Source organism: Elephantulus edwardii, unplaced genomic scaffold (genome assembly GCF_000299155.1).
Source record: "Elephantulus edwardii isolate Elephantulus edwardi_28Jun2011 unplaced genomic scaffold, EleEdw1.0 scaffold00032, whole genome shotgun sequence".
Classification (NCBI taxonomy): Eukaryota; Metazoa; Chordata; class Mammalia; order Macroscelidea; family Macroscelididae; genus Elephantulus; species Elephantulus edwardii.
In genome coordinates, this window is record NW_006399782.1 from 16439260 (window position 1) to 16462442 (window position 23183).

Here is a 23183-nt window from a genome sequence, read left to right on the forward strand (position 1 = left end):
CTTCCTGCCTTGTAACAGGTATTGAGTTTAAACCACTGAGCTTTTGGTTAATAACACAACATGTATTATGCTATACAACAGAACTCTTTAGTCAAAATAATACACATACTTAAACCATCCAATCCTCTAAATCGGTCAAAGTGTATAGTATATAAAAGACACTTGTTGTATTTCTTATATCATTGTCCAGGAGAAATTCACCATTTAGAAGACATACACTAATAAAGTTTTTCCTACTATGAAAGGAGAAATTCTGCATTGAATTAACAAGTTACGTTACTCAGAGAAACTCTAACCACTCCATTTAGAAACAGCACTGCTGTCTTTCACCGTCCAACTGTTTTTAATTAAATGTTTGAGGTATGTTTTTCTTTCATAATTTGATTCAGTTAGGAAAAAGAACCATACAGAAAATAGATATTTTTTAATCATTTTAGTTCAAGTATAAACATTAAATAGTAAACATAGACTAGAAGCATAAAACTGTGAAAAATATTTGCCCTAGTCTGTAGAATTTGCATTGTAAAATATATTCATTTTCATTGGCTAGCATAATGTTGTTGTTGTTTTATGTGCCCTTGAGTCATTTACGACTCATAACGACCCTATGTACAACAGCCCTAAACCCTGCTCTATCCTGTGCCAATCACATTGCCTCTGACACACCCATCCCTATTACCCCAGTCACTGAAGCAATCCACCTCATAGAGGGTCTTCCCCTCCTGCACTGTCCCTCTACCCTACCAAGTATGATGTCCCTCTCCAAGGACCTGTCTCTCCTTACAACATGCCCAAAGTATGTCAGACGAAGCCCCAGAATCCTTGCCTCCAAGGAGTAGCCTGGTTTAACTCTCCCCAGGATGAATCTGTTTTCTTGGCAGTCCACGGTACATTCAATACTCTTCTACAGCACTACAGCTCAAAGGCATCAATCCTCCCTAGTCATTGTCCAACTCTCTGATGCTAACAAGTGATTGCAAAAACCATGGCCTGTATCAGGCACACCTTAGTCTCCAGAGAGACACCATTGCTCTTGAGTACTTTAGAGAGTTCCCTAAGAGCAGACTTTCCCATCGCAATACACCTTTTAAATTCCTGACTGCTGGTGCCAAGAGTGTTGACTGTGGAGCCAAGCAAACTGAAACTGTGAACAATCTCAATCTCTTCAATATGTTTGATAAATATCTTAGAATGTTTTCTATATAACTATCAAAGTAGAAGGAAATATCCTAAAAATAAGCATTGCAGTTGGTACATTTTTTCACTGTATTTTTATAAAAATGCAATATATAATTAATCGTTACTATGGAGAGTGATGAACTCTGACATATCCCTCTAGCCTGCAAGCCCAGTCATCCTTCCCAAGAGTTGCCACTTTCTACTCTTGGATCTTTTAATTAAATGGAATGCTTCCCTTGACTGCCTAGATTTTAGATTTTTTTTCCCTTTCTTTTCCTTTTATATTGGTTTGCATACAAAATTCTTACACACTGTGTTTCATTCATATGCATTGCATTTCACAGTCCTTCATTCGCATTGTATTTCATACAATCATTGATAAACCTTGTGTTTTAACAAATTAGCCACCATTCATCTGTGCCCACTATTACCCTTATTATGTTTTCAGATCTTCCTTAGATCCTTCCTAATTCCTTCACCCCCTCCCTCCAACCCATTAAACTCTGCCATCCCAGTGATTTCCCCACCTCCCCAAACTCCACACTCCTGCCCCCACTCTTTTAATCATGAGTTTGCTTTGTTTGTATATTTAATGAATGCTTAAAGCAGGATAATAATAACCCAATGACATTTTCTCACCATTCTAGAACCATGCCCATCACTTAGTGTTTTGTTAGTGGTGATATTGTTATGTGGAGTTAAGTGTGAACAGAATTATAGCTTAGCCTACTGCAAGTTCCCAGAGGCAGTTATCCCAAGGAGGAGACTGCCCAAATTTCTTCCAAAGAGCAGTTGGTGGATTCAGACTTGGTGTCTTTGGGTTGGCAGTATAGTTCCTTACCTGGAGGTCACGAGAACTCCCTATTGTTGCTAATGATAGGTAATACTGGGTCAATTCCATCTCATTGAGGCCCTAGGTAAAATTGAAAAAATACCGCATGATCTTGCCATCCCTACAACTACTGATGTGTGGCTTAGAGAGGTCATGTTGGTATAATATAAAAAGCATAAAAGAATGTCTTTAAAAAATAAATTTGTTCTTTCACAGTTTGTTTTTATTAGGTGTCAGTAAGTCTGCTGCAACTTACAAGTGACACTATGAACAACAAATCAAAACTTTTTTCTAATCTGTGCCATCTTCACAATTTTCTCCATGTGCAAGACTATTGTCACAGTTATCAGTATGTATCAATGTATCAATCAACTTTTTTCAGCATGATTTCTTTTCCCAAGGGCGAGCATCTCCTAACAAGAGGTCAGAAAGTATATAAGATAAAATTTTGTCATCATTGATTCTGAAGAACACTCTGTGCTTCCTATAGGGAATGCTTGTTCTTGAGCCATTTCAGGGAATAGTCTGTACTCTTTGCTAACACCACAATTCAGAGGTTTCAATTCTTCTTCAGTATTTCTTATTTACTTTGCTATTTTTTACAGTTTACAAAGCAATGGAAAATACAATGGTTTGAGTCAGGGACATCTTAGTTTTAAAACTGACATTCTTCCTCTTTAAAACTTTCAAGAGTTTCTCACAGTTAAGAATTCTCAAGTTAAGGAAGCTAAAATCCACAATAAAGGCAGAAACTCTAGTGGAACAATTCCTCTCTCTTTTGACTGTGGGGAAGGTGTTTGTATCCTTTCAACATCTGTGGACTTAGCATCATTTGGAAAACTCTTTATGCCTCAGCAACAATCTTTGGCAGGGTTTAGAAAGCTCAGAGCATAAGAAAGTTGGTGCAAAGAAGTGTTCTGTAGGAGGCCCTTCTGTCTTGGCAGTAATGAGTTTGCTTCTATACCTGAAAAGAAGTTAACTCAAAGTGTACCATAATTCTACAGATTATGTTGTGTTGCTGTTGTAGTTAAGTGCCATTAAGCTGGCTTCAACACATCGTGCCCATATGAACAGCAGGTCTGAACCGTGCACTATTATCCTCATGATCTGTGATATGCTCAAGCCAATTGTTATAGTCACTAGCTCAGTCTTTTTTGGGAGGGACTTCTCCTCTTCCTCTAACTCCCAACCTTTTGCAGAATAAGATCTTTTTTCCAAGAACTAGCCCCTTCTGACAATGTGACTGAAATATGTGAGTTGAAGTTCTACCATCCTTACCTCTTTAGAGCACTCCGGTTACACTTCCTCCAACACATATTTGTTTGTTCTTCTGGCAGCTCAATACTCTTCTCCAATATCATAATTCAAAAATGTCAATTCTTCTTCTGTAACTGTGTTTGTGCCGTTGAATTACCTGCTACTCATAGCAGCCCTATGTACAACAGCCCTAAACCCTGCTTTATCCTGTGCAAATCTCACTGTCTCTGACACACCTTCACCCGTAACCCCAGTCACTGAATCAATCCACCTAATTGAGAGTTTTCATCTCCTTCACTGTCCCTCCACCCTCCCAAGCATAACGTCCATCTCCAAGGACTTGTCTCTTGCAACGTGTCTAAAGTAGGTCAGATGAACCTTCAGAATCCTTGCCTCCTGGGAGAAGCCTGGCTTCATCCTCTACAGGATGAACCTATTTGTTCTCTTAACAGTCCATGGTATGTTCAGTACTCTTCTCCAGCACCACAACTCAAAGGCATCAATTGTCCTTCTATCATTCCTAGTCATCGTCCAGCTCTTTGATGCATAACAAGTCATTGCAAAGATCATGGCCTGTATCAGGCATACTTTAGTCTCCAGACTGACATGGTAGCTCTTTAGTAGTTTGGAGAGGTGCAATTTGTTTTTTAATTTTCTGGTTACTGGTGTCAAGAGTGCTGATTGTGGAACCAAGCAAACTGCTTATTTTCCAACTTTCAGATGCATAAAAATAATGGAAAACACCAAGGTTGGATCAGGTACACCTACTCTTTAAACTGACATCCTTGCTTTTTAGAAATTTGGAGTGGTTCTCTCCCAAATGTAGCACTTCTTTTGAATTCTTGTCTTCTGCTACCATGAGTGTTGATTGCGGGATGTTTTTTGTTTCACTAATATTATTAACACAAACCTTTCCCATTAATGTAATAAATTCTCTCATTGCTATCGAGTCAGAACCGACTACTAACTGACCATCCAATAGATTTCTGAGGTTGTGAAAGTGCTGGGAAGGGATTGTTCATCTTTGTTTCTCCACAGAAACAGTGGTAGATTAGAAACACCAGAAAGGCTTGCCTTTGCATTAGCAGTGCAATCCTCTATGAACTAAGTCAATAGAGAACCCATAGAGGTTAGATATTAAGGAGCTCCAGTGGCCTAGTGGTTAGAAGCTGTGCTGCTATCCCAAAAGTATGCAGTCTAAAGCCACTAGCTGCTCCATAGAAGAAGGACGGGTAATCAATCCCCTCCCATGCAAATAACTGCCTCTGAAAACCTGCTGGAGGGTCAGATATGGGTCGGTTCCAACTCTAAAGTACAAAACAACAACTGAAATTAGTTATTACTCACTCATTTATTGCTATGTTAATATCAGATGAATTACTTACTATTGAGTTTCATGAACTAAAAATTATACATATATTTGGAGGACACAATTTGAATCCATAGTATTCCACATTTTGGCTCTCAGTATTCATGTCCTTACCATAACCAAAACATTCAACCCACTATATCATCCACAACATCTTAAAGTTCCATCCTTTGGACAAAATTTTACTTGAGAATCTACAGTGCAAGTTATAAATTTCCAAAATACAGTTGTGGTTACAGTACAAAACAGACATTTTCACCATAAATTGGAGAAATTGGAGGGAAAGCAGGAACAACTGACACCAAGTAAGTGCATAACCTCACAGAGCAATTTATAATAGCTCTTGAGGCTGGAAAATAATTCTCCGTTCTTTAAGCCCATTTGAATGATGGCTCAACTGTCTGGAATTTTTAGTCCTGGCCATGTTTTTAGATCCTAGGTAGCCTTGGGCACTTCAGTTCTGCCTTCACCACCCACAAGGATTAAAATCCATTGCTTTGCTGTTGAGGAGATCCCTCCTTTATGTCTAGTTTATCATAAATGTCACCTGCTAAGTAAGGAGTCCCATCCACTCAAATCTAGGCCTTGGATTCTGCTTACATCCCCCTGTATTCATGAAAGACAGCCTTACACTTTGGAACTAAGTTGGTGAAGATTTAAGAAAACCTAGGAGATTTCTGAAACCTAGGAGGTGTAGCTCTACCCATTCAAACCTCAGGGATCACCATCTGAAGTCAAGAACTTATCTATTGAGATATAGGTACAGGTACCTCTTCTCCCATTTTTTTTCTTGTCTCTTCAGTTTCTGCTTTCTGGTCCTTTGACCTCTCAGCTCATTGTCCTTGTGAAGCAGTCTTGCCTTTGTCCTGCTCAAGAAAATGTTAAAAACCTTTTTGGTTCTTTTAACAAGTGCCTGGAGGTACTTTGTTATGTCAGTAAGTGTTGACCTGAAGATATTCACTTCTCTTGGTCTGTGGATTCGCAAATTTAGCTATACCAACAATTTTAAAGCATCACACTCTGCAAAACATCCTCCTTCCTGAAGACATTTATCTCTCTTACTGCCTAGTTCAGCTCCTATACTATCTTGTGTAAACAGTCTGGTTCTACTGCTACTGTTTCTGTAATGTAGTTTTTCCCTCTACTCAGTTTCTTGTTGAACCTTTTCTAGAATTCCCTTGTCTTCTCATAATTCCAATAATTTAAAGCAATGTAGGCTTTTACTATTAACCACTAGCATCAAACAGGTTTCAACTCACCATGACAGACTCTATTTCCTAGGCCATAGACCTTCACAGAAAGAGGTTGGCCAACTTTCTTCCATGAAATAATTTATGGGTTGCAACTGTTGACCATTCAATGCACAATGTAACACATAATGCACTACTCTAGAGCTTCTTCTTGTTGTGGTTGTATACTGTTTCAGAGACAGTAAATTGCACAGGAGAAGATTGCTCTTCTTTCTCCTACAGAACAGCAGGGGGATTCAAACTCTGTACCTTTGGAATTATAGTACCGCTTCCCACCACTAGTTCATCAGACCTCCTCTTAGGCTTTCCCTGTCATTGTTTTTGTTAGGAGCCATCAAGTTGAGTATGACTCTTAGTGACCCTGTGAACGGATGACCGGAACCCTTCCCATCCTGTGCCATCCTCATCATCTTTGACACACTAGAGTCCATTGCTGAAGCCACTGTGTCAATCCATCTCATTATGGGTCATCCTCTCCTTTGCTGACCCTCCATTTTTCCAAGAATGATGTCCCTGTCCAATGAAAAGCCCCTCCTAACAACATGGCTAAAGTGTATGGGATGAAGTTTCACTGTCCTTACCTCTAAGGGGCACTCTCGCTGCACTTTTCCCAAGATATATATGTTTGTTCTTTTGACAGCTCATGGAATATTCAGTACAATTCTCCAGTGCCACAGTTCAAATGCATCAATTTGTCTTCTGTAATCATTCATCATTGTCCAGCTCTCTGAAGCAGAGCAGGTAATTGAGAAAAACATAACCTGAACCAGGTGCACTTTAGTCTTCACACTGACATCATTGCTCTTCAGCATTTTGGAGAGTTTCCTGAAAGCCAGCTTGCCAAATGTAGTTGTTGTTTTGTGCTGTCAAATCTTCTATGACTCATAGTGACCATAATGAAATACATCTTCTGATTTCATTTCTGCTGGTATCAAGGGTATTGACTGTTGATACAAGAAAGATGAAATCACTGAAAACGTTACTACTTTCTCCGTCTAGCATAACATTGCTTTTGGTCCTGTATTGAGGACCTTTGTTTTCTTGATGTTGAGATGTAAGCTATGGAAAAGGCTGAAGTTCACTATCTTCTGCTGCAAGTATTTCTTATCCTTCTCACTTTCAACAATCAAGATTTGTTATCTGCTTAACACAGGTTGTTGATGAGTTTTGCTACCATCCTGATGCTACATTCTTATTTGAATAGCTTTATGAATTATTTTCTCAGTTTAAAGATTAAATAGATATAGAGAAAGGATATAACCCTGACACACACCCATCCTGATTCTGAACTATATGATATTCCCTTGCTCCATTTGGACGACAGCTTCTTGATCTCCATGTGTCTAGTCAATACTCTTCCCTGGGTCTAAAACAACAGAGATGTTAAGTCCAAAAGAAGCACTCCATCACAAACTTCCTTCCTGATCGTACTAAGGTCAGTTTGCTTTCTACTCACTCTTTAAAATTGAAAATTATAAAAGATTGATTCAAGATGCCATCTTTTCCTATAGATTGTACCCAGTGTCTTTAAAATAAGTACAACTAATTCTGCATCATAAGGAACTCTAGTCTACAGGGAATTTCACTGCTATCTCAAAGGCTATACTTTATGTTGATTAAAATTCACCTGCAACTACTTGGGAGGATGATGAATAATCTCATTCTGTGCAACTTATAGCCTCAAAAATGTAATGAAGTGTGAACTATGAATTGGCTCCATCTTGGTGAGAATTAGAGAATCCTGTATCATACAAGTTTGGATGTAGAACACATAGAATGATTATACCAGATTATGGAGGATGATTACATAATGTTAATAGTCATGACCTAAGCACATTGATTTCTATTAGGGAGAGCAGATATTGTGGAACTCCATAACATTGTGTTTCAACCTATAGTTGCAGCAACCATGTCAATGTATATCATTGAAAGTCATCTTCGTTTTTGCTCTCTACCAAGAATAATGGCATGTAGTAAGGCACTCTTGGAACACAATGCATTGAAAGTTGCATTACTAACCAAAAGATCATCATTTCAAGTCTACTACCTGGAAGAAAGATGAGCACTCTCATCATGAAAAGATGTACATCCTCAGAAACATGATAGGTTATAATGTTTCTAGTTCTCTCCCTCTCATTGTCATTGTAACTCATAGCTGACCCTCCAGAGAGTTTTCAGAGGCTATAAAATAAGAGAACTGCTAATCTTTCTCCCTCAGAGTAGCTGGTGGATTTGAACTACCTCTATTTGGCTTGGCAGTGTAAATCTTTATCACTAGGCCATCAGAATGGAGACTGATACATGAAGGTTGGGTACATGAATGAATGGCTTAGTGTGCTAGGTTTGACCATTGGGTTGCACATTATTTCTTAGTCCTTGTCTGACATACTTTGGCCATATTGCAAGTAGGGACCAGTCCTTGGAGAGGGACATCATGCTTGAAAGAGCAGAGGGACAGTGTGAGAGAGGAAGATCCTTGATAAGATGGATTGATTCAGTGCCTGGGGTAATGATGGTAGGTGTGCCAGAGACAGTAAGGTTGGCTCTAGATAGAGTAGGTTTCAGGGCTATTGTACATAGGGTCACTATGATTTGCAAGTGGCTCAGTGGTGTATAACAACAACATCATGATTTACAAGTTAAACCCTCACTATTCTTTCTAGAATTAAAGTTTCTTATTTATTGAGATTGTTCAGGTTGTTCACTGTAAATCCCACAGTGTCATTGTATCACTGTAGCTTTCTGTTGAGGCCTGGTTTCAACTGTGGAAATGCTAGTTGTTGTGAATTTTACCCAATTATCTAAATCTTCATATAGTGCTGTTGTATGTTGTTGAGTCAGAACCAACTCATAATTGACCCTCCAGCAGTTTTTCAGAGACAATTAATCGCACAAGAGGAGACTGCCTCTTTTCTGCAGCAGAATAGCTGGTGAATTCAACTGTGTGCCTTTGGGTTGGAGCACAACTCCTTGCTAATGAGACACCAGAACACCAGTGTCAGGTTTGCCGAAAGCCATAGAGTGCTACCCAGAGTGTGCCCAGAGTATATAGAGTGTATGGTGAGAACTTGCTTAGCACATGGAGTTTGTCTAAGTGCCTAATATATTGGGTTGAACCACAGTAAATAGACTATGTTTGACCATTACGGCCTGCAACCATGACTATCATGTATAATTCACACCAGTTGAAACACACAGGTGGAACTGAAGTCAAACTCTGTCTAGCCTCCCAAACCGTTCAAGAGACTTTGAGTTAGAAGACACTTTGCTCTTAAATGTCACCGAATGAAATGTCACTTTTTGTATATTATCACTTGCCATTAAGTTGATTCTGACTAAAAATGACTATATTTGTCAAGGTAGAACTGTGATTTACAGAGTTTTAATGCATTTCTGTTTTACATGTATACTGTCAAGTCATTTTATTTTTTCCCTCAGGTCCTTCTTCACGGACTGAAGTTACTAATGTTTCAGCTAACAGCAGAGTGTGGTAGTGTTTTACCCCACTCAGGGATTCTCTCTCTCTCTCTTTTTTTTTGCATATAATTTTCTTCAAATGAAAAAGGAAGGGAATAGGCCACAGATTCTCCAAATTTCTTTTATAGTCTTATGTTCTGTATAAAATCCAAAAAGGTTATGCAGGAGTAACTTCAATTCAGGATTGCCAACATTTTGCTTAAGTAATTCTTTTCCCCTACTATTTTTAAAAAGAGTTGTGCATCACAATGGCTAAACCTGGTTTATTTAGTATTAGGTTAACCAGACATTTCTATTAACTAGCATACAATGCAACTTTGTAGTTGCATATTTTGAACTTCTTGCTGAAGAGAACATGCTATATACATATACTTATTTTGTTAGTTTTGTGTACCATAGAGTAAAAAATCAATCTATAGCTGACCCTCTGGTGAGTTTTCAATGGCAGTTAATTGCAGGGGGGAGATTGCACATCTTTCTCACATGGAGCTTCGGGCAGATTTAAACCATGTTCTTTTAGGATTGCAATGCAGCTTCTTGCCACTCTACCACCAGAGTCCCAAATACACACACACACACACACACACACACACACACACTTTCATGTTCTCAGGGCTTTATTAAGTGGCATTTGGGCAAAAGGTTCAGGACATTTGGAATTGAAGAGCCTTTGTGGAGACATGCTCTCACTGAGGTGAAAGTAGATCTTTCATTTTCTTTGTTTTATTTTAGAAAAGGAAAATACTTGACAGTTTTAAAAGCAACTTTCAGGCTGTGACATAAAACTGATTGAACTTGATTTCTTGCTCCCTCTATCAAAATAATATTGAAATACTACAAGGTGCTAAAAGGCATTTTATGTCAAATAAATATTAAAATGTATTCTGTTTGCATATAATAGTAAGTGTATTAAATTTCATTTTTCAAGTATTTATAAACACAGTTTAAATTGTAGCTACTAATCTAATTGTCTGTATGATCTGCTTCTTCTAGGTGAAATTTTATTTTTATTTCAGGTTTAAAGATGCAGGATCTGAAACTATAAAACTTCATAACTCATATTTCATTGAATATATCAAGTCAGTTAACTAGACTCTAGGATATAGAATGATCCCTTCAATAATTGACTTTAGATTCTTACTGGACCAGATTTCCACTCCTGATTCTCTTGCTTAACAAGTCCTTTTGTATGTGATATCTTGGGCCAAAACAAATCTTAGCCTAAAGAGCTCTGCTGCCAACTCAAAAGTGTGCAGTTCAAATCCACCAACTACTCTTAGTGAGAAAATTAATAAGTGTTCTCCCCGTGAGACTTACAGCTTCTGAAAACCAACTTTGGATAACTTATGCATCAGTTCTGACCTCATGCCGCCTAACAAGAAGAAGTCTTATCCTGTTGTGAAAGGAGCTCATGGAATATGAGGGCACAGGACCGAAGGAGTGAGAATAGCACAACCTTTCACCATCCGAGAGCAGAAAGCAAATAAGGAGTCCATAGCCCAGCTCCATGGTGCCTCTACAACCACACCAGCAGCAAAGGATTGTTTATTCATTGTTGAATCACAAGCTTTACTCACAGTTGTGGTACTGAGAATGGGGTTTATTAGGGAAATAAGGAGGAGAGTGAGTGAGGAAAATTACCCAATGCAAATAAAAGTTTTAACCTAGCAGTCCCAAAACAAGATTCCTCAATTAGTCTAGGCTCCAGTTTAAGGCCAGCAATTAGCTTCCTTTTTCCCATTATCTGGCAAGAATAGCAAAGCCTTTAACTGTGCCCTTTATCTCAGTGCTCCTCTGATTACACCTTGCCAAAGTTTCTCCACAGCAATGCCACAGTGTCTCAACCACCATCACCAGGATCTTGCCACCAGGGTCTTGCTCTCAAGAGGAACTTATTCCAGTCTTCCTTAATTTTTCCTGCTCAGTGTAGGTAGCACTCTCGCTCTTATTTTAGTTCCATCACTGTTGATTATTTGCAAGACCATTTGTCTGCAGTTATGATAGCTGGGGACCAGAGAGGGCTAAGGTAATAGCCAAAAATGCCAACTTTAGGCTAACACCACACCTTCCCATTTATAAAATGAGTATAATAATTCTTATCTCACAGAGGAGCTATACAACAGAAATGTGAAAGTAAAAATATTATATAAATTAGTAAACAATAAAGTATGTGAAAATATAAACAGATATAATTTGTAATAGCCCTATTATTTGAACACTGATTAGTGATATTCAATATTTGCAATTTCTTTCTTTAAAGTTTAATTAACATTTAGTCCTAGGGTATTAGAAATGTATATTTGTGAGGCTTTAGGTCAATTGAAATTCTATAGTCCACAAAATAAACTATTCTATATACTACCTTAATAAAAAAACCCTGAAGTCTTAAAACCTTGCAAGGAATCATCTACTGTACAACTATGATCTCCTCCTGTTTGGAACCAAAAAAAATGAGAGAAGTAAAGTAAAGTGGTGTTGCTGCTGTTGGTTTTTTTTTAAATATAGTTCTAGTAATTAACATTTATCTCTATCAAAATAATAATGTTACATACATGAAGAATTTTGTCTCATATTTCTTTGTGAAGAGAAATTTTCCCATGGAAAGTTTAGCAAATATAAACATAACTTCACTGGAACATGGATGCTTTTTACTCAAAGATGCATTACTAATAGATTGTAGAGTTAAGTCAAGGCATCAATGTCTTTCTCATTTTTTTTTGTTCCCTGCTTTGTAAGCATTGAGCAGGTACTGACTAAATGCCTTTTGATATGGGAGTTTGGGGCTAAGCCTGAAGCAAAGAAAATTGAAAACCCTCACAGCCCCAATCAACATAGTGTTCTGCTTTGTGTCCTGCTAGGCTGGAAGTCAGCCCAATTATCTGCTTTTTTTTCCCTGCAACCTGAGAGAACTATGCTTGGTTTTGGGGGTTTTTTTGCTTGTTTTTTGGGTTATTTTATTTTATTTTTTAATGAACTTTTATAGAGATTTTGGATTTTCATTCATTTATTGCTGCATTTTTTATTTATCCCCCTCCCCCCAGTTCGCTCCTCTCTTTGAAAAGCAAAAGATAAACTATGCTTGTTTTAGTCCAACATCTGTACCTCTTCCTTGGATTTCCGTGTTTTGAGAATAATCCTGTCTTACTACTAACTTCTCTTCAAAGTGTTCTAAGAAATTAAGATAATTTTTTGATCAAGATTATATTTTTTTTTGTATCAACAAGATGAAAACAAAGAAATTAAGAGTTAAAATACATTGCAGCTATCTCTGCATACATTTGACTAGGTTTAATGAGAAATCTATTTCCCTATCACCAGGTAAGAATCATCTATGAACCTTTAACTCTCAAATATTGCCTTTGCTGTGCCACATTACTTGCATAGGTTACATGTCAGTTATGTGTCTCTACCTCTTGGTTTTTTGCTTGTTTGGTTTTCAGTGATAACTTTGAAAATTCTTCACTAGCAACAGTATAGTTATTATTATTCACTGCCGAATTCTATCACCAAATACAAAACAGACAGGTAGTGGATAGTTCCTATAGCAATGTACTTAGATAACTGTTTCTGAATGTACTCTTAACCTTACTTTTTAGAATAGAAAACAAAAGCATCAAGGATTAAGATGCTAAATAATTCTGTGAGGTCAAAATACTAGATTTTTTAAAAGTCCTTTATGGGGAGGGGGTGGGCAGGGAGAAAAGTGCAACAATGAATGACTGGAAACTCTAAATCTCTGTAAACTTTCATTAAAATGAATTTAAAAGAAAAAAGTATTTACTTTTAAATTATATTTCTAATAGTTATGTATAGTTTTACATAGTTATTTATATGTATACATGCACATTTAATTTCTTTTCTCTAGTCTTTTGAAAATCCAGACTAAAATCCTTTGTTTTTTATGCAGAAAGTAATAATTTCAATTCTTCCATGGCATGTAGAGTTGACAAATTAGTATTCAGATTAAACTGTTTAGGACAACCCAACAGCAATTGAAGTAAAAAACATACATTTGTAATCATTACATTTTACTTATGAAGATACATTCAAGATTAAAGGACTCAGAGATTTATTTTAGACAGAAAAATACCAGCTTCTCAATAGCTAGCAATCATTATTTTGGGTCAAACACCATGTGAAACATTTTCTCCGTCGTCTTTTATAATATTCCCTTGAAGTAAATAATTTTATCCCCAAATATTAGAGGTGCTGTTCTGATGTGTTAAGCAGGTTGTTAAGGGTCACAAATCTACTAAGGGGAGAATTAGTATTTGAACTCGGATCAAGCTTCAAATCCCGTATTCTTAACCTCTGTACCCTGCATTGCCTTCATTCTTAGTAGACTGTTCACATGGTGTCATAGTACGGATAAGGAATGACCCCCTACAGCTCTGATATATTCTTTTATGACAACCTGAAATTTGCCTTAGGTTGACTTTCACTTGATTTGGATTATTTATCTTATGTTAATGTTGATGTTGCTGTTGTTGTTGATTGCCATCAAGTTGAGCACAACTCATAGCAACCATAAGAACTAAAGGCCTGAAAACTTTCTATAACTATTATAATTTCTCCAGAATCATAGAGTTTCCAGAGGTATGTGATTTAGGAACCGGATGCCACTCCTACTTCTAAACCTGCCTTGAACTGGGAGCCTCACAAATCACTGTCCACCATGGGCAGCTGTTTTGGCATTTGACCCCCAATGGCACAAGACTCAGCTGCACAGCAAACCCAGATTACCTCAACATATCAAATCGAAAGAAGGGTGCTGTACCACTTAGAAGAATGTTTCTCAAAAATGAAATAATACTAGGTCCTTAAGCCCAACCGACTCTTAAATACAAGGGTTTTGGGAAGTGGATGCCACTCCTGCTTCCAAATTGAATCAATCTGGGAACTCTACCAAACACTGCCCCTGATGGGTAGCCAGTTATGGTGTCTAACACACTTGTGGCACAGTTGTTCATCAAAACAGCAACTCTAAGTTACTTTAGTAGAGCAAATAGACCACTGCTGTACCACTTGAGGAGAAATAACTGTTCCTCCATAAAAATACATCACTCATGTTTAATTCAGATTTAAGACAGGGAGCTTTTGTATACTCTGATCTTTTCTAGTTCATTCAGCTGTTATCCAATAAATCTATGACATGATAAACATTGTAGAGATCCTGAAAGGAGAGTCTAAGAAATCGACTCCAAGGTACCTGGCAATTGGTTATATAGATATATTAGCAATAAACAAACAAAAATTCAGTGGAAATAGAAAAGTGATGCACACTAGTTATATGTGATTGTGTGCTGAAAAAAACAAACAAATAAAACACCTTGTTTTAAAACCCCTTACAAGCAAAAACAAACAAACAAAAAAAACCCACAAAACAAAACCCACTGTCATTAAGTTTATTCCAACTCATGGCAATCTCATTTACTCCAAATAGGGTTTTCTTGAATGAAATCTTTCTCAAAGCAGATTATCAGGCTTTTTTTTTATGACATTGCTAGGAAAGTTTGTATTTTTTCCCTTTTTCCTGTTTTTTTACCTTGTTAAAAGTCAAATACAAATAATTTGTGTCATCCTACCTCCTAAAGAAGCATGCACAGAGCATGCCATTCTGGCTGTCTATGTCAAGAATTCAGAGATAGATTGGCACAATCATGGCATAGACCATGTCACAATGGGCATAGCATGTATTTGGAGAATGGTAAATCAACCAGTGCTACTGCGGTGGGGTTTCTAATTGATTTAAAATGTTTGAGCATGTTAGAAAATGTAAAATCAGGCCAAATTCAATTTTTTTAAAAAATTTGGATGACAACTGAAGTTGGCAGAAGTATGCATGGAAGTTCTGGAATGAAAGACTTGGAGGCTCTTCAGGAGTCTGACCTGGGGACCTCTGGTGGTAGAGTCTATAGAAAGCACACTTACTAACTAAAGGAGGATGATTTTAATCTACCAGTAGTTCCCTGGGAGGAAAAGGACAATCTTCTCCCATGGGATTTGTAGCCTCTAAAAACTCACTAGAGAATTAGATATGGGCTTGGTTCCAAATCAAAGGCAATGAGTTAGTTTGAGTGTTGCTTTGGGTATTTGGCTTGCTGCTAGGACTATAGAGAGTAAGATATATTCAAAGTTAAACAATCAGCTACCATCTCTGAGTACAGCACTGCTATTTCTGACTATATTGTTAAGGGATTTGGTTCCTATACATGTTGTTGTTGTTTTCTAAGGAAGATTATGTTTCTAGTAAGACATTGACCCAAATTTTTTCCTTTCCCTCTTATAGTCGTGGTCCACATACACATCTTACAAATCCTAGTCTTTTGTGTTTTTGCTAGTAAACCTTGACTGAATGAATAATAGCTGATGTAATAGCCTTTCCTAAAGCACAGTCCTAGCAAAGAACTCATAGCTGGAGCTCCAGTGTGTTTTAAGAGAAATATAAAGATGAGTTGCTACAGAGAAACCTGCTATTGTGATCCTTTCCAAAATTCTAAGTGAAAACCAGGATGACAATTGAAAGACTAAGGTATAGCTGATTCAGGCCATTGTCTTTTCAATCACTTGCTTTGCATCTGAAAGTTAGAAAATAAGGATGACAGAAGAATAGATACCTTTGAATTGTAGTCTTGGTGAAGAGAATTGAATACATAAAAGACTTTTGGCCAAAAGAACAAAGAAATCTATCTTGAAGCTTCCTCGATACCAGAGTGCTCCTTGATGGCAGGCACCAATGGTGAAATGTCTTACATGCTTTGGACACAATTTCAAGAGGAAATAAAATTTGGAGAGAGACATCAGGCTTGGAATGGTAGAGGTTTGGCAATACAAAGGAATTGGCACAGTGACTACCACAGATATAATTGCGATGGCACAGGAGGGAGCAAGGGTCAAATCTGTTTAGAGGGTCACTATGAGTTGTACTTAATAGCACCTAACAACAACAACATCAGGGAACTAGGGAAGAAAAACAAGCTATACAGAGATAAATGGGGGAAATTATATGTTTGGGAGATACAGGAAAAGAGTGTCAGAGGGAATTAAAGGGAAAAAACCTGAAGGAATTTGAGGAAAACTATCAATATAATTTTTTTATTATGCTTTCTGAAGACAGATCATTGTCAGAGTGTTATTTTAGTAAACTTTCTACATGTAAGTATTATTTCTCTCCTGCTTTAATGCTGTAAGAGTCTTCTTTCTTGCACATATATCCTCAAATCAATTGTAGAAGGAAGATGGACATTAAATCCGTTTGATAGCAATGGAAAGTATACACTACTCAAACGAGTTTAATAGAGAAATTGTACTCAAGACTTTACGGAGAAGTTAGAATTGTATTGATATATGTTACTGATTCAAAGATGGTGACTCTGGGAGTTTTGAATCCAACACTGGGTCCTGTGGAGAAAGATGGGCAGTCTCCTCCCACGGAATTTACAGCCTCCAATAAACCACTGGAGAGTTAGGAACAAGTCAGTTCTGATGGGATGACAATGGGTTTAAATTTTTAAATTTAGAATGACTTCCTTATTTCCTTCATTTCCCATCATATGTTTGTTTCTCAGATCATGGATAAAAGAGGAAAGAAGAAGAATCAGTCCTTGGGCCCTAAACCACATTTGTTTGCTTTCCCCACTCCTTGATGAATGAAGTATTGATTACTCAAATTACCTCTTACTTCTAGCAAAGCACAGCTTCTGAGGGCACTCTTTAAAGTATGGAACAATAGACCACAATGTAAGGCTGTCCCTTGTTTTTCCTATCCTTATGTTTTCCATCTAGCCAAGCTCCATCAACCATTCCTGTTCTAATTCCTCAACTTTGATCTACTTCTCTCTCTTTTCACCTCACAAACCCCAATAAAAATGAAATAAAATTTATGTCTAACAGAAACGGTAACTGGCGTTAGCTAGTTATTAGTGTGTAATTGTTTACTTCAGAAGTACTGCCTTTGTCTCTTTCATGTTACATTTTATTTTGCTTATTTTCATCAGAGCTTTTTGTCTAGCACAATTTAAAATAACAATTTTAATAATAAGAAAGGATTCAAAATAGCTAGCTCCCATCAATACGAAAAGGCAGCATAAAATCTCTTAAGAGAAGAATGAATCACGTTAACAAAAACAAAGAGTGGTCATTTTTCACATCGAACATTTTGCACAAATTACTTTAGTTACCATAAACATATCTTTCCAAAACAGTTGGCTAGTATCATGGGCTCTGACTTAGTATTTGGCTTCACAATTGTGATTAACAGCCACAACAACAACAAAAATATATTGAAGAAAACAAAAGTCCTATTTTTTATTGTTAAACAAGTGTAACATCCCTCCCCCTCCCCTTTCTGTTCCTTTCCTTTCATACATCATGAGCAAAACGATAAATAACAGCAGGTTTAATACTATTGACAGAAGCCTTTCTGCTATGTAAACCTGCTTTCTCTACAAATGCATCATGGCCGTAGGGGACAGTGAGAGCAAGATTGAAGATTCATTTATATATCCCCATAAGCAAAAAGCAAATGAAGCTCAAGCCTGTCTCTCAGAATAGTGGGAATGACTCACTCAACCAGCTGTCTACATCCCCTCTGGCTGGGAATATTAGAACTAGAATTGAATAATATAATAGTAAAAATGAAGGAAAATTACAAATCTTCCCTAGGTGTTTATGTTGTAAAGCTGTATTGTATCTAATTGCAAATGTACTGCAAAATATTCATTTTGTTTAGGATGTTATGTGATTGGGGTAGAACTGTGGGAGGCAATACTTTATTTCGTTGCCAAAATAATTAATTTTGTGGTTTCAAAAGTTACAGGAGATTTTGATTGGGAGTGACACTTGTATTGGTTCTTTGTTCCTAAAGGCCATATTGGTGAAAGATGGCAGTCTCAGAAACTGACAGAATTATTCTTTTCCCAGTTCCTGGCAGTTAGACTAAACTCAGACACTTCTTTTCTGTGCTTTATTTCTGGTTTGGAGAGGAAAGTCTTGCATATGAAAAGACATAAGAACTGCCATCTGGTCCTGGTGATTTTTCCACGTCTTGTTTACCTATTAAGTGTAGAACATCTTGTACATTAACCACTATTTGATCTAATAATTCTCATCTGTTTCTCTTGCTTGTTTCCAAAGACATTTAGCAAATGACAATCTCCCTAACAACTTCCTTTAAAAAAAATTAAAATGAGAGAGTGAGCGAGATCAGTTATTCACTTAATGGCTTAGCCTAGACTTTTCCTTAATAGAAACGAGACGAGAGATTTACGTTCTGCGAGCTCTTTGCACATTCCAGGCTGTCTTCTGGCCTGTGTTCCTTTCTCTGCTTGTTCTTTTCACATGACAGATTCTCTCTGTCCTCACTGGGTTGACAGAGTTTTTTTCCTCATTCCTGCCACTTCTTTTCTTGGCTTATTTTGTTAGAAAAGGAAGTAGCATTTTTTTTTCCTGATAAATAAATTGTGTTTTACTAAACATAAGCACTAGGACTAGCTTGTTGAGTGATGTAATTGTACGGCAAGTATTCTAAATTTCTAAAAGTATCATGGGAGAGATTTTCTGAAGTTCTGATTGTAACTTTTGAGCCGACAGGAGTAGGGAAGAATGTTCTCAGCAAAAAGAACAGGAATTCGAATTCGAAACATCTGAGGAAAGAAAATGAATGTCATGTGTGGGAAATAGAAGGTGGTTAGTAGGCTGTGAAGGTGAGTGGATCTGGGAGAGTGGGCCACAAGCACACCAGGGTGGTGAGTCCAGGAGAAGTGTTTTCCTATTTACCCCAAAGTTATATAGTGCTGTCAAAGGTTTTAAGCCGATAAGTGGCTATACAAACAAGGATGATACCTGCTGGAACAGTATTTTAGAGGCTAAACTTTAACCTCTAGTTTAAATCACAAAAACAAGATTAAAAAAACAGATGCCTATATATTTTTTAACAGACCACAGAGATATGGCAGTCGGGTATCAGACTTCAGGAGAAATGCTGAGAAGCTGAGTGAGTAGAGAAGAATTCTATGGCCATGCAGAGAAAATCATAGCTGTGTTATGAGGCAGAAACTTGATTCTAGTCTTTTTCACATTTGTGTCTGTGGGCAGTACCATGCCTCAGAGGACATAGCAAATCAAATGCAGCATTCCTTTATGAAGAAACACTTTTCCCCCTCCCATGGCATGAAAGAAGCCTGGGTCCCAAGTATTGAGGCTGGTTAGGGTCCATCACCTTCCACACTGGGCCGAAGGGCTCTCAACTGAAGTAACCCTTACTTCTTAGCAATAATATGGTTGGTCAATGTTGTGTTTTAAGCTGCTTGTGCTATTGTAAAGTTTAAAAGAAGCTTGGAGATCACAAGAGTAAAAATGGAATGATGACTCTTGAAAAACCAAGCAGAAATCTGCAATAGTATGAATTAGAAGTGAATGTAGGATTTACTGTAAATTGGATTTTATGGAGAGATTGAAAAAGAAAAATGGCTAGATTTTGTGATGAAATCATTATGGAAGAGAGTAGTCACTAAAAGGGAAATTACAGGTTAGATCACAAATTTCTCACCCAAAGTGCTGTGTAGAATAAGATTAAGAGTTCAGGTTTTGAAATGTATGAGTTAACCTTTGGGCTTGTTCAGACAATATAAAGATATTGATACATGGGAAAAAATACCTTGATACATAAGCTAACTGGAGTCGGCAGAAGGTAGAAGCTTATAAACAAAGATATCTGTGTCTCATTTATGGTATCATGGTCTCAAGTATATTCGTAGCTTCCTTGGAATCTATTATTGTTGTTGTTAAATGGTCATTGTCCAGGCTCTAATAATAGCACCATTTACAGCAGAACAGAACCCTGCCTGATTTCATGCCATTCATGCAATCTTTACCGTGTCATTACATCCTATTGAGGATCAGCTTCTTAGAACTGTTCAAAATGAATGACTTTATGGCTGATACTTATCTTTTGAGTTTTGACCTTGAAGTACAGTTCTGTATAGAAATCATCTGAGACGTAGCTTAATTTACTCTTCTGATATGCAAGAATAAACTTAAAATAAAACTAGTTATATTGGTTTTGAAGGTCGGCGACAACAAATTGCCACGAAGTGCAGCCACGGTGCTCCTTGGAGGCAAAGATGATGAAACTTCATCTCCTATTTGAACATGTTGCTAGGTGAGGTTGTTCTTTGGAAAGAAACATCAAGCTTAGAAAACTAGATGGTCAGTGAGTAAGAGGAAGACCTCCAATGAAATGAGTTGGCACAATGACTGCACAATGGACTCAAGTGTGTTACAGATGATAAGAGTAACATGGGATAGAGCAAGGCTCAAGTCTGTTGTTATGAGTCAAACTCGATTCGATGACACCTAATAACAATTTATAAAAAATTTATAGACAATTTATAAAAAATATGCAAGCCCACTGCTCTTGAGTTGATTTTGACTCAGGATAACCCTCCATCAGATTTCCAAGCTTATGTATCTTAACAGGAATAGACCACACTTTATCTGTCTTCCCCTGATTTGAACTGCTGAGTTGTCTGTTAGCTGACTGACATGTAATTCATTAAGTAATTAGGGCTTCCTTAAAGGAACGGAAATTTGTGGTCCTTAGCAGTGCAATTCCCTGTGGACTACACCACCTGATCTCCCTTTTTGGAGACCATTTGTCTTACTTCAGGGAGCTCTGGTGCACAGTTGATAGGGAGTTGTATTGCTAACCTATACACCATGCCTCTCTGGATGTTCAAATCCACCAATTGTTCCACAGGGATCAAGAATGGTGAGTCTCCTGCATCATTTACAGCCTTAGAAACGTATCTAATGGAAGGCCAGTTATAACTGAGCTATGGTTCAACAGCTGTTAGTTGGAAATCTTGTTTCACAGGGACATCCTCTCTTAGAAAGTTCTTGGTTATGCCTCTGCTTCTCCTGGCTTCTGTTTGTGCAAGTAATTTCTTGATCTTTAGCTCAGTTACAGTGTGGTCAGATTTTACTGTCTGTCTTCAAGAAGTCATTTCTATTAGATTTGTACCTATTCTGTACAAGTATGACTCTATCTTAACTAATAACCACTCTGAAATTCCTTTTTCCAAACAAGATCACAAACAAGTCATCTTCTTGGAAAGCACAATTCATTTAATAACATCAAGTGTCATGTCTCGTTTTCTAATTGACGTTTTTGTCATGTTTGCCAAATTTACCTATTGCTCTCCTCTCCCCGTTAGCAGGATTCCATGAATTTGAGGGCTGAGGAAGCTCTAGAATTATTGGCTCCTGATTAGCACAATTGGCTTTCACTCATGTAGCAAATCTAATGGAGTTTCTAACACACACACACAAAATCATGAAAAATATGGCCTGGTGATCTGCTTCCACAAAGATTAGAGCCAGAAAAATTCTGTGGAACTCTGTTCTGTAATACGTGGGTCACAATTAAACCAGAATCAACAGAGGCAGCAGGCTTTTTTCTTGAAGTAAGAACAGCTGCTGTGAGCCTCCTTCATTCAGGTATCTGTTATTCTGCTATCCTCTCATTCATCCACTTATTCCTAGTCTAGTAGCTAAACTACTTGTAGGAAATGAATGCTCATAAGAGATACCACTAAAACAATTGTACAATTTCTCTTTTAAGGTGCTCTTTTGTAACTAGAGCAAGTTTCCTGGATGAACTGGAGTGCGTGTGAGTGTGTGTGTGTGTGTATGTGTGTGGAGAGAGAAAGAGAGGAGAAAAGAGATTGTTGTGAATATATATTAAAATAATTTGTTTTCATAAATGGCGTGATTTTTTCTGCAATTCACTTCTCAAAATTTTAATATATTGTTTTATTCTTTGATGATAATTCAATCTAAGGCTCTTTAAACTCCAAACACACTTGAATAGACAGTTTGAGATATTTATTTTCTCTGTGCACTGTTGAAAGACTTGATTGATTTCAGTACGACAGGGTTTGAAATGGATATTTTAATAACTCAGTGGTAGATGTCAAAGCACTTCCATATGCATATATGCATCACACAACTGTCTCCCAAATTTAATAAGAACTAAAGTGCTTAGTTTAGTTAAACTAAAACATTAAATATCAAGCCATTATTCTTTTAAAAAAGAGTGATGCATATAATTGATTAAGATTGGGTTGAATGAATAATCTAGGAAACTTATGACCTCAATTTATTTATAATTATAACAAGGAGGTCACCATCTTAAAACTTTCATTATTACACATTCCTAGACTATTTTTTTAAATAACAGAGTGCAGCAAAGAAAATATTGTAGCTCCTCCATATCTGGTTTTCAATATAGTTTGCTTTGTTCTCTTTCCTTGAGGATAAAGCAATCCAAGAATATGTTGCTAGTCAGATATTGCCCTCTGCTTGTTTAAATTATGCATAGAAAACAGGTTAGAGCAAGAAGAAAATTATATCTACATGGAGTGTAACCATTGGGTTGAATCAAGTGAACAGCTCCTAATTAGTAGAAACACAATACTATCAATAAAGATGTCCTTGCCTTTAAAAAATCCAAAAGGCAATGTGTGACATTCAAAGAAAATAGTAGTTTTAAGAAATATAACTACTAAATTTTATAAGAAAATTCTCTGAGAATTCAAGTAATTCCAGTTTAAAAATAGGCGATAAAAATTATAGTTTTGTCATACAGCATTCTTTTACTCATCTTTTAGAGCAATCACAGAAAATGAGTTTAACTTTTGATACTTGGAGATAGTGGTAATTGAATAATTGAATTGATAATTGAAGTGGATTATAGAAACATGTCTAAGTGCCATATATAAAAGGAAAACCCAAAGTCTAAACCCACTGTCCTCGAGTC